The sequence below is a fragment of the Pleurodeles waltl genome, unplaced genomic scaffold (genome assembly GCF_031143425.1).
Source record: "Pleurodeles waltl isolate 20211129_DDA unplaced genomic scaffold, aPleWal1.hap1.20221129 scaffold_39, whole genome shotgun sequence".
NCBI lineage: Eukaryota > Metazoa > Chordata > Amphibia > Caudata > Salamandridae > Pleurodeles > Pleurodeles waltl.
The window spans coordinates 5053171-5070020 of record NW_027150097.1 but is presented as its reverse complement, the minus strand read 5'-3'; the positions used below and the strand labels follow the sequence as shown (position 1 = coordinate 5070020).

Genomic DNA, 16850 nt, shown 5'->3' with positions numbered 1-16850 from the left:
ACAGCATACACTTTAGACATCCTTTGTAAACACACACACATATTTTCAGTCTAACTCGTTTACATTTTACATCAATAAATATGGTAATATTTGTACTTGAAATGTTTAATTTGCCTACCTTTGGCGCATATTCCTAGTACCTTATATTTTAACTTTTCTCCATTCGGATGTATACAATTGATATAATGTCAGAAAGGGAGAAGACGACCGAGAATGCCTAAGAATGTGCGCTTACATGCTTTTAAGAACATATGTCTGGTGTTGTGACAAAACAGCAGTGACCACATCAGCTCAGCACTTGCTTCTTCCTCTGCTGTCCCAAAATACTGTGGAATTACTAGTATCTGCGCCTCTGACAAGGCTGCTGACATCCAATTGATTATTCGTAGGCTTGTGGGCTGTGAGTGCTTTGGCTGTGCTGCCCCCTGGCGGTCACTCTGTGAAGATGCAGGTACCTGGGAACAACCCAGACTACTTCTGAGCTGCTTCTTCTCTGTGTGAACCAATCCAGTGTCAGGACTGGAGTCGGTGCTGTTAGTAGATAGAGAAGGAGTATAACTCGAGCCCCAGGAGGGCAGCCTGGAGCCTGTGACAGGTGCAGGGGAGTGTCGTCAAGGAAGCAGCTGGAAGATAACTGGAGAGGGGTCTGTGGGGCCATCAGTCTGGTGAGGAAACCCAGGAGTCAAGGGGTGCCCTGGGGCAGGGGCGTGGCTTTGTCTGGCTCAAGGGGAGGGGTTAGTAATAGTCAATGCAGGGACTGCTGCTGTCCTCCGTGTCCTGGGCTCTGTGTATGTGTAGAAGTTCTAAGGTTGTAAATAATGAGACCTGACAGGTTGTGCCAGAAATGATGACTTCTGGTCATTCCTTCTCTTTTGTCAGAAGTGAGGTGTCTGTTACCCCAATTGATTGTGTACTACTGAGAAGCACAATATAACTCTCTGTGTACGGAATGCAGTGTGACCTTGGGAGACACCTCACATACACCGAGCTGTATGAAAAGGACACAGTCCCATATGGTCTAGCGGTTAGGATTCCTGGTTTTCACCCAGGTGGCCCGGGTTCGACTCCCGGTATGGAAAATCCATTTTTTTTTCCACTACTCAGACATTTTAATCTTTCTCAGTTTTTTTCTATAAACCTAAATGCACCTAAAGTCTTAATAAATGTCACTTGCTTTGTCTTCTGCTTCCATCTAATGCCGTCAGAGGTTTACACCGACCCCCAAATCTACTGCCCTCTCTCCCCAGCCCTTGACCTGTACATTAATACTATGAAGGGTTATTCCTTGTTTTTCTTTTATTGCACAACAAAAAGTACAGATTATATAATGAGACCGGGGCACAGAGAAGAAGGCAGCAATTGACTGTGGTCCCACCATGGGAAATTCGCATTTTATTACCTGCCCTGTCCATACTGTGGGTTCATCATTTGTTTTATGACATGATTCCCCTGCTGTGTTGTTTCTAGTATAAGACTTGAGCACTTTATGTGTTTTATATCATCTGTGATATTGCAGCTGCTGTTTGCAGTGTCCACATTTTGCAACCAGTGTGCTTTGTACCCTCACTGCTGCTCTCTCAGAGAGGGTAGGCTGAACACTACCGGTAGTATCAGACACCAGAGATGCCTCCTGTACCTGGAATAAAACTCTGCTTCTTTGTAAGAAATACAGGGGTGAAGATCTGCTGCATTCACAGTGAACCACTGAGTCTTTTACAAAGGTTCCCAGCCGTGCAAAGACTCTTGGTGGTTAGTTAAGGGGCCATGCTAAATGGAGATTTCGAAGCATCAGACGAGACGTTTTCTTTGTTTCTGCATCACCAAAAGTATATTTCTGTTTTTATGTTATTACTTGTGAAATACACATTTTAGTTGTGCTGTTGGACTTGTCATGTTTGATTTACAGTATGAACGAATTCAAGCGATAGACAGTAGGTGGCGACTGACACTGCTTCAGGACTCCTAGGGTTGAGGATCGTGGACGTTGGTTCCATCGTGTAATGATTAGCACTCTGGACTCTGAATCCAGCAATCTGAGTTCCAATATCGGTAGGACCTGGAATGTTTGTAATAATACTTTTGTTTTAATTTATTGCAGGTCTTGAGCAGGAAACCATTTGTATCTCTGACTTAACCCGTCTCTTCCTGTTTTCATTCCCCTCGTGGTTTCTGCGGCTTGGGGGCATCTATACATTATTCTATAGGCGTTGTTGGGGGCACGTGATGCTACACACAGGTGTTGCCTACGTTCTGTGTCTGTGTGGACACCTCTCTACTCTGGCTACACAACAGTAAGATGCACAGTGTGGACCTGACTCCACGCGGCCTTCACACCGGATAACTTACAAGGAGAGAGAAACTTACTGAAATGTACCGTGTGAAAGAACGACTTTACCAAAGTGTTAATGTATGAAATTGCCCTTTGCTTTTTTTTTGTGAGTTGCAAATGGTAACCTTTGACTAAAGCAAGTACCCAAAAATAAACAGTTTTCAGCTGGACTCATATAACTTGCATTTGCAGTGGAAGATCTGCCTGGAGCAGTATATGAGTGTGAAAAGGTCTCTAGTTTTGTCTTGAAATACCAGAGACTTCGGCGCTCTCCACCTTTCTCCTTCGACATCACATCCTGATGCTGAACAGTATTAGCACATAAATGAATAAAAAACTGGCTGACGTGTACATGCACATGTGTGCATATGTACCACGGTGCTATAGTCTGATGACATATATGTGCCAGTCTGTGGGGTCAAAGGGCAGTCAGAAGTTACTGGGCCACAGTTGTATCAATGAGGACTGTGCACTTCCTGTGCCCTGGGGCATTCGTACTCTGGTCCCTCAAACTAGGGTGGAAGCCCCCCTTTAGCACATGACTCTCAGAATAACAAGTCAGAGCAGACATTAGTGTAACTGGGTACTCACACTTGTGAAAGGCGCAAGTGCAAGTAGTGAACTGCAACCTGACCTCACAGCATACACTTTAGACTTCCTTTGTAAACACACACACATATTTTCAGTCTAACTTGTTTACATTTTACATCAATAAATATGGTAATATTTGTACTTGAAATGTTTAATTTGCCTACCTTTGGCGCATATTCCTAGTACCTTATATTTTAACTTTTCTCCATTCGGGTGTATACAATTGGTATAATGTCAGAAAGGGAGAAGACGACCGAGAATGCCTAAGAATGTGCGCTTTCATGCTTTTATGAACATATGTCTGGTGTTGTGACAAAACAGCAGTGACCACTTCAGCTCAGCACTTGCTTCTTCCTCTGCTGTCCCAAAATACTGCGGAATTACTAGTATCTGCGCCTCTGACAAGGCTGCTGACATCCAATTGATGATTCGTAGGCTTGTGGGCTGTGAGTGCTTTGGCTGTGCTGCCCCCTGGCGGTCACTCTGTGAAGATGCAGGTACCTGGGAACAACCCAGACTACTTCTGAGCTGCTTCTTCTCTGTGTGAACCAATCCAGTGTCAGGACTGGAGTCGGTGCTGTTAGTAGATAGAGAAGGAGTATAACTCGAGCCCCAGGAGGGCAGCCTGTGACAGGTGCAGGGGAGTGTCGTCAAGGAAGCAGCTGGAAGATAACTGGAGAGGGGTCTGTGGGGCCATCAGTCTGGTGAGGAAACCCAGGAGTCAAGGGGTGTCCTGGGGGAGGGGCGTGGCTTTGTCTGGCTCAAGGGGAGGGGTTAGTAATAGTCAATGCAGGGACTGCTGCTATCCTTCGTGTCCTGGGCTCTGTGTATGTGTAGAAGTTCTAAGGTTGTAAATAATGAGACCTGACAGGTTGTGGCAGAAATGATGACTTCTGGTCATTCCTTCTCTTTTGTCAGAAGTGAGGTGTCTGTTACCCCAATTGATTGTGTACTACTGAGAAGAACAATATAACTCTCAGTGTACGGAATGCAGTGTGACCTTGGGAGACACCTCACCTACACTGAGCTGTATGATAAGTTCACAGTTCCCATCTGGTCTAGCGGTTAGGATTCCTGGTTTTCACCCAGGTGGCCCGGGTCGACTCCCGGTATGGGAAATCCATTTTTTTTTTTTCACTACTCAGACATTTTAATCTTTCTCAGTTTTTTTCTATAAACCTAAAGGCACCTAAAGTCTTAATAAATGTCACTTGCTTTGTCTTCTGCTTCCATCTAATGCCGTCAGAGGTTTACACCGACCCCCAAATCTACTGCCCTCTCTCCCCAGCCCTTGACCTGTACATTAATACTATGAAGGGTTATTCCTTGTTTTTCTTTTATTGCACAACAAAAAGTACAGATTATATAATGAGACCGGGGCACAGAGAAGAAGGCAGCAATTGACTGTGGTCCCACCATGGGAAATTAGCATTTTATTACCTGCCCCGTCCATACTGTGGGTTCATCATTTGTTTTATGACATGATTCCCCTGCTGTGTTGTTTCTAGTATAAGACTTGAGCACTTTATGTGTTTTATATCATCTGTGATATTGCAGCTGCTGTTTGCAGTCTCCACATTTTGCAACCAGTGTGCTTTGTACCCTCACTGCTGCTCTCTCAGAGAGGGTAGGCTGAACACTACAGGTAGTATCAGACACCAGAGATGCCTCCTGTACCTGGAATACAACTCTGCTTCTTTGTAAGAAATACAGGGGTGAAGATCTGCTGCATTCACAGTGACCCACTGAGTCTTTTACAAAGGTTCCCAGCCGTGCAAAGACTCTTGGTGGTTAGTTAAGGGGCCATGCTAAATGGAGATTTCGAAGCATCAGACGAGACGTTTTCTTTGTTTCTGCATCAGCAAAAGTATATTTCTGTTTTTATGTTATTACTTGTGAAATACACATTTTAGTTGTGCTGTTGGACTTGTCATGTTTGATTTACAGTGTGAACGAATTCAAGCGATAGACAGTAGGTGGCGACTGACACTGCTTCAGGACTCCTAGGGTTGAGGATCGTGGACGTTGGTTCCATCGTGTAATGATTAGCACTCTGGACTCTGAATCCAGCAATCTGAGTTCCAATATCGGTAGGACCTGGAATGTTTGTAATAATACTTTTGTTTTAATTTATTGCAGGTCTTGAGCAGGAAACCATTTGTATCTCTGACATAACCCGTCTCTTCCTGTTTTCATTCCCCTCGTGGTTTCTGCGGCTTGGGGGCATCTATACATTATTCTATAGGCGTTGCTGGGGGCACGTGATGCTACACACAGGTGTTGTCTACGTTCTGTGTCTGTGTGGACACCTCTCTACTCTGGCTACACAACAGTAAGATGCACAGTGTGGACCTGACTCCACGCGGCCTTCACACCGGATAACTTACAAGGAGAGAGAAACTTACGGAAATGTACGGTGTGAAAGAACGACTTTACCAAAGTGTTAATGTATGAAATTGCCCTTTGCTTTTTTTTTGTGAGTTGCAAATGGTAACCTTTGACTAAAGCAAGTACCCAAAAATAAACAGTTTTCAGCTGGACTCATATAACTTGCATTTGCAGTGGAAGATCTGCCTGGAGCAGTATATGAGTGTGAAAAGGTCTCTAGTTTTGTCTTGAAATACCAGAGACTTCGGCGCTCTCCACCTTTCTCCTTCGACATCACATCCTGATGCTGAACAGTATTAGCACATAAATGAATAAAAAACTGGCTGACGTGTACATGCACATGTGTGCATATGTACCACGGTGCTATAGTCTGATGACATATATGTGCCAGTCTGTGGGGTCAAAGGGCAGTCAGAAGTTACTGGGCCACAGTTGTATCAATGAGGACTGTGCACTTCCTGTGCCCTGGGGCATTCGTACTCTGGTCCCTCAAACTAGGGTGGAAGCCCCCCTTTAGCACATGACTCTCAGAATAACAAGTCAGAGCAGACATTAGTGTAACTGGGTACTCACACTTGTGAAAGGCGCAAGTGCAAGTAGTGAACTGCAACCTGACCTCACAGCATACACTTTAGACTTCCTTTGTAAACACACACACATATTTTCAGTCTAACTTGTTTACATTTTACATCAATAAATATGGTAATATTTGTACTTGAAATGTTTAATTTGCCTACCTTTGGCGCATATTCCTAGTACCTTATATTTTAACTTTTCTCCATTCGGGTGTATACAATTGGTATAATGTCAGAAAGGGAGAAGACGACCGAGAATGCCTAAGAATGTGCGCTTACATGCTTTTATGAACATATGTCTGGTGTTGTGACAAAACAGCAGTGACCACTTCAGCTCAGCACTTGCTTCTTCCTCTGCTGTCCCAAAATACTGCGGAATTACTAGTATCTGCGCCTCTGACAAGGCTGCTGACATCCAATTGATGATTCGTAGGCTTGTGGGCTGTGAGTGCTTTGGCTGTGCTGCCCCCTGGCGGTCACTCTGTGAAGATGCAGGTACCTGGGAACAACCCAGACTACTTCTGAGCTGCTTCTTCTCTGTGTGAACCAATCCAGTGTCAGGACTGGAGTCGGTGCTGTTAGTAGATAGAGAAGGAGTATAACTCGAGCCCCAGGAGGGCAGCCTGGAGCCTGTGACAGGTGCAGGGGAGTGTCGTCAAGGAAGCAGCTGGAAGATAACTGGAGAGGGGTCTGTGGGGCCATCAGTCTGGTGAGGAAACCCAGGAGTCAAGGGGTGTCCTGGGGGAGGGGCGTGGCTTTGTCTGGCTCAAGGGGAGGGGTTAGTAATAGTCAATGCAGGGACTGCTGCTATCTTTCGTGTCCTGGGCTCTGTGTATGTGTAGAAGTTCTAAGGTTGTAAATAATGAGACCTGACAGGTTGTGGCAGAAATGATGACTTCTGGTCATTCCTTCTCTTTTGTCAGAAGTGAGGTGTCTGTTACCCCAATTGATTGTGTACTACTGAGAAGAACAATATAACTCTCAGTGTACGGAATGCAGTGTGACCTTGGGAGACACCTCACATACACTGAGCTGTATGAAGAGGACACAGTTCCCATATGGTCTAGCGGTTAGGATTCCTGGTTTGGTTCGACTCCCGGTATGGGAAATCCATTTTTTTTTTCACTACTCAGACATTTTAATCTTTCTCAGTTTTTTCTATAAACCTAAATGCACCTAAAGTCTTAATAAATGTCACTTGCTTTGTCTTCTGCTTCTATCTAATGCCGTCAGAGGTTTACACCGACCCCCAAATCTACTGCCCTCTCTCCCCAGCCCTTGACCTGTACATTAATACTATGAAGGGTTATTCCTTGTTTTTCTTTTATTGCACAACAAAAAGTACAGATTATATAATGAGACCAGGGCACGGAGAAAAGAAGGCAGCAATTGACTGTGGTCCCACCATGGGAAATTAGCATTTTATTACCTGCCCCGTCCATACTGTGGGTTCATCATTTGTTTTATGACATGATTCCCCTGCTGTGTTGTTTCTAGTATAAGACTTGAGCACTTTGTGTGTTTTATATCATCTGTGATATTGCAGCTGCTGTTTGCAGTGTCCACATTTTGCAACCAGTGTGCTTTGTACCCTCACTGCTGCTCTCTCAGAGAGGGTAGGCTGAACACTACCGGTAGTATCAGACACCAGAGATGCCTCCTGTACCTGGAATAAAACTCTGCTTCTTTGTAAGAAATACAGGGGTGAAGATCTGCTGCATTCACAGTGACCCACTGAGTCTTTTACAAAGGTTCCCAGCCGTGCAAATACTCTTGGTGGTTAGTTAAGGGGCCATGCTAAATGGAGATTTTGAAGCATCAGCCGAGACGTTTTCTTTGTTTCTGCATCAGCAAAAGTATATTTCTGTTTTTATGTTATTACTTGTGAAATACACATTTTAGTTGTGCTGTTGGACTTGTCATGTTTGATTTACAGTGTGAACGAATTCAAGCGATAGACAGTAGGTGGCGACTGACACTGCTTCAGGACTCCTAGGGTTGAGGATCGCGGACGTTGGTTCCATCGTGTAATGATTAGCACTCGGGACTCTGAATCCAGCAATCTGAGTTCCAATATCGGTAGGACCTGGAATGTTTGTAATAATACTTTTGTTTTAATTTATTGCAGGTCTTGAGCAGGAAACCATTTGTATCTCTGACATAACCCGTCTCTTCCTGTTTTCATTCCCCTCGTGGTTTCTGCGTTTTTTGGGGCATCTATACATTATTCTATAGGCGCTGCTGGGGGCACGTGATGCTACACACAGGTGTTGTCTGCGTCCTGTGTCTGTGTGGACACCTCTCTACTCTGGCTACACAACAGTAAGATGAACAGTGTGGACCTGACTCCACGCGGCCTTCACACCTGATAACTTACAAGGAGAGAGAAACTTACGGAAATGTACAGTGTGAAAGCACGACTTTACCAAAGTGTTAATGTATGAAATTGCCCTTTGCTTTTTTTTTGTGAGTTGCAAATGGTAACTTTGACTAAAGCAAGTACCCAAAAATAAACAGTTTTCAGCTGGACTCATATAACTTGCATTTGCAGTGGAAGATCTGCCTGGAGCAGTATATGAGTGTGAAAAGGTCTCTAGTTTTGTCTTGAAATACCAGAGACTTCGGCGCTCTCCACCTTTCTCCTTCGACATCACATCCTGATGCTGAACAGTATTAGCACATAAATGAATAAAAAACTGGCTGACGTGTACATGCACATGTGTGCATATGTACCACGGTGCTATAGTCTGATGACATATATGTGCCAGTCTGTGGGATCAAAGGGCAGTCAGAAGTTACTGGGCCACAGTTGTATCAATGAGGACTGTGTACTTCCTGTGCCCTGGGGCATTCGTACTCTGGTCCCTCAAACTAGGGTGGAAGCCCCCCTTTAGCACATGACTCTCAGAATAACAAGTCAGAGCAGACATTAGTGTAACTGGGTACTCACACTTGTGAAAGGCGCAAGTACAAGTAGTGAACTGCAACCTGACCTCACAGCATACACTTTAGACATCCTTTGTAAACACACACACATATTTTCAGTCTAACTCGTTTACATTTTACATCAATAAATATGGTAATATTTGTACTTGAAATGTTTAATTTGCCTACCTTTGGCGCATATTCCTAGTACCTTATATTTTAACTTTTCTCCATTCGGATGTATACAATTGGTACAATGTCAGAAAGGGAGAAGACGACCGAGAATGCCTAAGAATGTGCGCTTACATGCTTTTAAGAACATATGTCTGGTGTTGTGACAAAACAGCAGTGACCACTTCAGCTCAGCACTTGCTTCTTCCTCTGCTGTCCCAAAATACTGTGGAATTACTAGTATCTGCGCCTCTGACAAGGCTGCTGACATCCAATTGATTATTCGTAGGCTTGTGGGCTGTGAGTGCTTTGGCTGTGCTGCCCCCTGGCGGTCACTCTGTGAAGATGCAGGTACCTGGGAACAACCCAGACTACTTCTGAGCTGCTTCTTCTCTGTGTGAACCAATCCAGTGTCAGGACTGGAGTCGGTGCTGTTAGTAGATAGAGAAGGAGTATAACTCGAGCCCCAGGAGGGCAGCCTGGAGCCTGTGACAGGTGCAGGGGAGTGTCGTCAGGGAAGCAGCTGGAAGATAACTGGAGAGGGGTCTGTGGGGCCATCAGTCTGGTGAGGAAACCCAGGAGTCAAGGGGTGTCCTGGGGGAGGGGCGTGGCTTTGTCTGGCTCAAGGGGAGGGGTTAGTAATAGTCAATGCAGGGACTGCTGCTGTCCTCCGTGTCCTGGGCTCTGTGTATGTGTAGAAGTTCTAAGGTTGTAAATAATGAGACCTGACAGGTTGTGGCAGAAATGATGACTTTTGGTTATTCCTTCTCTTTTGTCAGAAGTGAGGTGTCTGTTACCCCAATTGATTGTGTACTACTGAGAAGAACAATATAACTCTCAGTGTACGGAATGCAGTGTGACCTTGGGAGACACCTCACATACACTGAGCTGTATGAAAAGGTCACAGTTCCCATATGGTCTAGCGGTTAGGATTCCTGGTTTTCACCCAGGTGGCCCGGGTTCGACTTCCGGCATGGGAAATCCATTTTTTTTTTCACTACTCAGACATTTTAATCTTTCTCAGTTTTTTTCTATAAACCTAAATGCACCTAAAGTCTTAATAAATGTCACTTGCTTTGTCTTCTGCTTCCATCTAATGCCGTCAGAGGTTTACACCGACCCCCAAATCTACTGCCCTCTCTCCCCAGCCCTTGACCTGTACATTAATACTATGAAGGGTTATTCCTTGTTTTTCTTTTATTGCACAACAAAAAGTACAGATCATATAATGAGACCGGGGCACAGAGAAGAAGGCAGCAATTGACTGTGGTCCCACCATGGGAAATTCGCATTTTATTACCTGCCCCGTCCATACTGTGGGTTCATCATTTGTTTTATGACATGATTCCCCTGCTGCGTTGTTTCCTGTATAAGACTTGAGCACTTTATGTGTTTTATATCATCTGTGATATTGCAGCTGCTGTTTGCAGTGTCAACATTTTGCAACCAGTGTGCTTTGTACCCTCACTGCTGCTCTCTCAGAGAGGGTAGGCTGAACACTACCGGTAGTATCAGACACCAGAGATGCCTCCTGTACCTGGAATAAAACTCTGCTTCTTTGTAAGAAATACAGGGGTGAAGATCTGCTGCATTCACAGTGACCCACTGAGTCTTTTACAAAGGTTCCCAGCCGTGCAAAGACTCTTGGTGGTTAGTTAAGGGGCCATGCTAAATGGAGATTTCGAAGCATCAGAGGAGACGTTTTCTTTGTTTCTGCATCAGCAAAAGTATATTTCTGTTTTTATGTTATTACTTGTGAAATACACATTTTAGTTGTGCTGTTGGACTTGTCATGTTTGATTTACAGTGTGAACGAATTCACGCGATAGACAGTAGGTGGCGACTGACACTGCTTCAGGACTCCTAGGGTTGAGGATCGTGGACGTTGGTTCCATCGTGTAATGATTAGCACTCTGGACTCTGAATCCAGCAATCTGAGTTCCAATATCGGTAGGACCTGGAATGTTTGTAATAATACTTTTGTTTTAATTTATTGCAGGTCTTGAGCAGGAAACCATTTGTATCTCTGACATAACCCGTCTCTTCCTGTTTTCATTCCCCTCGTGGTTTCTGCGGGTTGGGGGCATCTATACATTATTCTATAGGCATTGCTGGGTGCACGTGATGCTACACACAGGTGTTGTCTACGTCCTGTGTCTGTGTGGACACCTCTCTACTCTGGCTACACAACAGTAAGATGCACTGTGTGGACCTGACTCCACGCGGCCTTCACACCTGATAACTTACAAGGAGAGAGAAACTTACGGAAATGTACAGTGTGAAAGCACGACTTTACCAAAGTGTTAATGTATGAAATTGCCCTTTGCTTTTTTTTTGTGAGTTGCAAATGGTAACCTTTGACTAAAGCAAGTACCCAAAAATAAACAGTTTTCAGCTGGACTCATATAACTTGCATTTGCAGTGGAAGATCTGCCTGGAGCAGTATATGAGTGTGAAAAGGTCTCTAGTTTTGTCTTGAAATACCAGAGACTTCGGCGCTCTCCACCTTTCTCCTTCGACATCACATCCTGATGTTGAACAGTATTAGCACATAAATGAATAAAAAACTGGCTGACGTGTACATGCACATGTGTGCATATGTACCACGGTGCTATAGTCTGATGACATATATGTGCCAGTCTGTGGGGTCAAAGGGCAGGCCGAAGTTACTGGGCCACAGTTGTATCAATGAGGACTGTGTACTTCCTGTGCCCTGGGGCATTCGTACTCTGGTCCCTCAAACTAGGGTTGAAGCCCCCCTTTAGCACATGACTCTCAGAATAACAAGTCAGAGCAGACATTAGTGTAACTGGGTACTCACACTTGTGAAAGGCGCAAGTGCAAGTAGTGAACTGCAACCTGACCTCACAGCATACACTTTAGAAATCCTTTGTAAACACACACACATATTTTCAGTCTAACTCGTTTACATTTTACATCAATAAATATGGTAATATTTGTACTTGAAATGTTTAATTTGCCTACCTTTGGCGCATATTCCTAGTACCTTATATTTTAACTTTTCTCCATTCGGGTGTATACAATTGGTATAATGTCAGAAAGGGAGAAGACGACCAAGAATGCCTAAGAATGTGCGCTTACATGTTTTTAAGAACATATGTCTGGTGTTGTGACAAAACAGCGGTGACCACTTCAGCTCAGCACTTGCTTCTTCCTCTGCTGTCCCAAAATACTGTGGAATTACTAGTCTCTGCGCCTCTGACAAGGCTGCTGACATCCAATTGATGATTCGTAGGCTTGTGGGCTGTGAGTGCTTTGGCTCTGCTGCCCCCTGGAGGTCACTCTGTGAAGATGCAGGTACCTGGGAACAACCCAGACTACTTCTGAGCTGCTTCTTCTCTGTGTGAACCAATCCAGTGTCAGGACTGGAGTCGGTGCTGTTAGTAGATAGAGAAGGAGTATAACTCGAGCCCCAGGAGGGCAGCCTGGAGCCTGTGACAGGTGCAGGGGAGTGTCGTCAAGGAAGCAGCTGGAAGATAACTGGAGAGGGGTCTGTGGGGCCATCAGTCTGGTGAGGAAACCCAGGAGTCAAGGGGTGTCCTGGGGGAGGGGCGTGGCTTTGTCTGGCTCAAGGGGAGGGGTTAGTAATAGTCAATGCAGGGACTGCTGCTGTCCTCCGTGTCCTGGGCTCTGTGTATGTGTAGAAGTTCTAAGGTTGTAAATAATGAGACATGACAGGTTGTGACAGAAATGATGACTTCTGGTCATTCCTTCTCTTTTGTCAGAAGTGAGGTGTCTGTTACCCCAATTGATTGTGTACTACTGAGAAGAACAATACAACTCTCAGTGTACGGAATGCAGTGTGACCTTGGGAGACACCTCACATACACTAAGCTGTATAAAGAGGTCACAGTTCCCATATGGTCTAGTGGTTAGGATTCCTGGTTTTCATCCAGGCGGCCCGGGATTGACTCCCGGTATAGGAAATCCATTTTTTTTTTTTCACTACTCAGACATTTTCATCTTTCTCAGTTTTTTTCTATAAACCTAAATGCACCTAAAGTCTTAATAAATGTCACTTGCTTTGTCTTCTGCCTTCATCTAATGCCGTCAGAGGTTTACACCGACCCCCAAATCTACTGCCCTCTCTCCCCAGCCCTTGACCTGTACATTAATACTATGAAGGGTTATTCCTTGTTTTTCTTTTATTGCACAACAAACAGTACAGATTATATAATGAGACCGGGGCACAGAGAAGAAGACAGCAATTGACTGTGGTCCCACCATGGGAAATTCGCATTTTATTACCTGCCCCGTCCATACTGTGGGTTCATCATTTGTTTCATGACATGATTCCCCTGCTGTGTTGTTTCTAGTATAAGACTTGAGCACTTTATGTGTTTTATATCATCTGTGATATTGCAGCTGCTGTTTGCAGTGTCCACATTTTGCAACCAGTGTGCTTTGTACCCTCACTGCTGCTCTCTCAGAGAGGGTAGGCTGAACACTACCGGTAGTATCAGACACCAGAGATGCCTCCTGTACCTGGAATAAAACTCTGCTTCTTTGTAAGAAATACAGGGGTGAAGATCTGCTGCATTCACAGTGACCCACTGAGTCTTTTACAAAGGTTCCCAGCCGTGCAAAGACTCTTGGTGGTTAGTTAAGGGGCCATGCTAAATGGAGATTTCGAAGCATCAGACGAGACGTTTTCTTTGTTTCTGCATCAGCAAAAGTAAATTTCTCTTTTTATGTTATTACTTGTGAAATACACATTTTAGTTGTGCTGTGGGACTTGTCATGTTTGATTTACAGTGTGAACGAATTCAAGCGATAGACAGTAGGTGGCGACTGACACTGCTTCAGGACTCCTAGGGTTGAGGATCGTGGACGTTGGTTCCATCGTGTAATGATTAGCACTCTGGACTCTGAATCCAGCAATCTGAGTTCCAATATCGGTAAGACCTGGAATGTTTGTAATAATACTTTTGTTTTAATTTATTGCAGGTCTTGAGCAGGAAACCATTTGTATCTCTGACATAACCCGTCTCTTCCTGTTTTCATTCCCCTCGTGGTTTCTGCGGTTTTTGGGGCATCTATACATTATTCTATAGGCGCTGCTGGGGGCACGTGATGCTACACACAGGTGTTGTCTGCGTCCTGTGTCTGTGTGGACACCTCTCTACTCTGGCTACACAACAGTAAGATGCACAGTGTGGACCTGACTCCACGCGGCCTTCACACCTGATAACTTACAAGGAGAGAGAAACTTACGGAAATGTACAGTGTGAAAGCACGACTTTACCAAAGTGTTAATGAATGAAATTGCCCTTTGCTTTTTTTTTGTGAGTTGCAAATGGTAACCTTTGACTAAAGCAAGTACCCAAAAATAAACAGTTTTCAGCTGGACTCATACAACTTGCATTTGCAGTGGAAGATCTGCCTGGAGCAGTATATGAGTGTGAAAAGGTCTCTAGTTTTGTCTTGAAATACCAGAGACTTCGGCGCTCTCCACCTTTCTCCTTCGACATCACATCCTGATGCTGAACAGTATTAGCACATAAATGAATAAAAAACTGGCTGACGTGTACATGCACATGTGTGCATATGTACCACGGTGCTATAGTCTGATGACATATATGTGCCAGTCTGTGGGGTCAAAGGGCAGTCAGAAGTTACTGGGCCACAGTTGTATCAATGAGGACTGTGTACTTCCAGTGCCCTGGGGCATTTGTACTCTGGTCCCTCAAACTAGGGTGGAAGCCCCCCTTTAGCACATGACTCTCAGAATAACAAGTCAGAGCAGACATTAGTGTAACTGGGTACTCACACTTGTGAAAGGCACAAGTGCAAGTAGTGAACTGCAACCTGACCTCACAGCATACACTTTAGACATCCTTTGTAAACACACACACATATTTTCAGTCTAACTTGTTTACATTTTACATCAATAAATATGGTAATATTTGTACTTGAAATGTTTAATTTGCCTACCTTTGGCGCATATTCCTAGTACCTTATATTTTAACTTTTCTCCATTCGGGTGTATACAATTGGTATAATGTCAGAAAGGGAGAAGACGACCGAGAATGCCTAAGAATGTGCGCTTACATGCTTTTAAGAACATATGTCTGGTGTTGTGACAAAACAGCAGTGACCACTTCAGCTCAGCACTTGCTTCTTCCTCTGCTGTCCCAAAATACTGTGGAATTACTAGTCTCTGCGCCTCTGACAAGGCTGCTGACATCCAATTGATGATTCGTAGGCTTGTGGGCTGTGAGTGCTTTGGCTGTGCTGCCCCCTGGCGGTCACTCTGTGAAGATGCAGGTACCTGGGAACAACCCAGACTACTTCTGAGCTGCTTCTTCTCTGTGTGAACCAATCCAGTGTCAGGACTGGAGTCGGTGCTGTTAGTAGATAGAGAAGGAGTATAACTCGAGCCCTAGGAGGGCAGCCTGGAGCCTGTGACAGGTGCAGGGGAGTGTCGTCAAGGAAGCAGCTGGAAGATAACTGGAGAGGGGTCTGTGGGGCCATCAGTCTGGTGAGGAAACCCAGGAGTCAAGGGGTGTCCTGGGGGAGGGGCGTGGCTTTGTCTGGCTCAAGGGGAGGGGTTAGTAATAGTCAATGCAGGGACTGCTGCTGTCCTCCGTGTCCTGGGCTCTGTGTATGTGTAGAAGTTCTAAGGTTGTAAACAATGAGACCTGACAGGTTGTGACAGAAATGATGACTTCTGGTCATTCCTTCTCTTTTGTCAGAAGTGAGGTGTCTGTTACCCCAATTGATTGTGTACTACTGAGAAGAACAATATAACTCTCAGTGTACGGAATGCAGTGTGCCCTTGGGAGACACCTCACATACACTGAGCTGTATGAAGAGGTCACAGTTTCCATATGGTCTAGCGGTTAGGATTCCTGGTTTTCACCCAGGTGGCCCGGGTTCGACTCCCGGTATGGGAAATCCATATTTTTTTTTCCACTACTCAGACATTTTAATCTTTCTCAGTTTTTTTCTATAAACCTAAATGCACCTAAAGTCTTAATAAATGTCACTTGCTTTGTCTTCTGATCCATCTAATGCCATCAGAGGTTTACACCGACCCCCAAATCTACTGCCCTCTCTTCCCAGCCCTTGACCTGTACATTAATACTATGAAGGGTTATTCCTTGTTTTTCTTTTATTGCACAACAAAAAGTACAGATTATATAATGAGACCGGGGCACAGAGAAGAAGGCAGCAATTGACTGTGGTCCCACCATGGGAAATTCGCATTTTATTACCTGCCCCGTCCATACTGTGGGTTCATCATTTGTTTTATGACATGATTCCCCTGCTGTGTTGTTTCTAGTATAGGACTTGAGCACTTTATGTGTTTTATATCATCTGTGATATTGCAGCTGCTGTTTGCAGTGTCCACATTTTGCAACCAGTGTGCTTTGTACCCTCACTGCTGCTCTCTCAGAGAGGGTAGGCTGAACACTACCGGTAGTATCAGACACCAGAGATGTCTCCTGTACCTGGAATAAAACTCTGCCTCTTTGTAAGAAATACAGGGGTGAAGATCTGCTGCATTCACAGTGACCCACTGAGTCTTTTACAAAGGTTCCCAGCCGTGCAAAGACTCTTGGTGGTTAGTTAAGGGGCAATGCTAAATGGAGATTTCGAGGCATCAGACGAGACGTTTTCTTTGTTTCTGCATCAGCATAAGTATATTTCTGTTTTTATGTTATTACTTGTGAAATACACATTTTAGTTGTGCTGTTGTACTTGTCATGTTTGATTTACAGTGTGAACGAATTCAAGCGATAGACAGTAGGTGGCGACTGACACTGCTTCAGGACTCCTAGGGTTGAGGATCGTGGACGTTGGTTCCATTGTGTAATGATTAGCACTCTGGACTCTGAATCCAGCAA

At 44.6% G+C, this 16850-nt stretch overlaps 4 non-coding genes across 4 annotated transcripts; all 4 read left to right on the top strand.

Annotated features, from left to right (window-relative positions):
* The first annotated feature begins 1007 nt into the window (after nt 1-1007).
* TRNAE-UUC (transfer RNA glutamic acid (anticodon UUC)) lies at nt 1008-1079 on the top strand. The gene has a single exon. It is a non-coding gene; the product is annotated as a tRNA-Glu (tRNA).
* An 8808-nt stretch (nt 1080-9887) lies between these two features.
* Nucleotides 9888-9959, top strand: TRNAE-UUC (transfer RNA glutamic acid (anticodon UUC)). Its single transcript has one exon. It is a non-coding gene; the product is annotated as a tRNA-Glu (tRNA).
* A 2895-nt stretch (nt 9960-12854) lies between these two features.
* TRNAE-UUC (transfer RNA glutamic acid (anticodon UUC)) lies at nt 12855-12926 on the top strand. The gene has a single exon. It is a non-coding gene; the product is annotated as a tRNA-Glu (tRNA).
* Nucleotides 12927-15824: 2898 nt separating this feature from the next.
* On the top strand, nt 15825-15896 carry TRNAE-UUC (transfer RNA glutamic acid (anticodon UUC)). The gene has a single exon. It is a non-coding gene; the product is annotated as a tRNA-Glu (tRNA).
* Nucleotides 15897-16850: the final 954 nt, after the last annotated feature.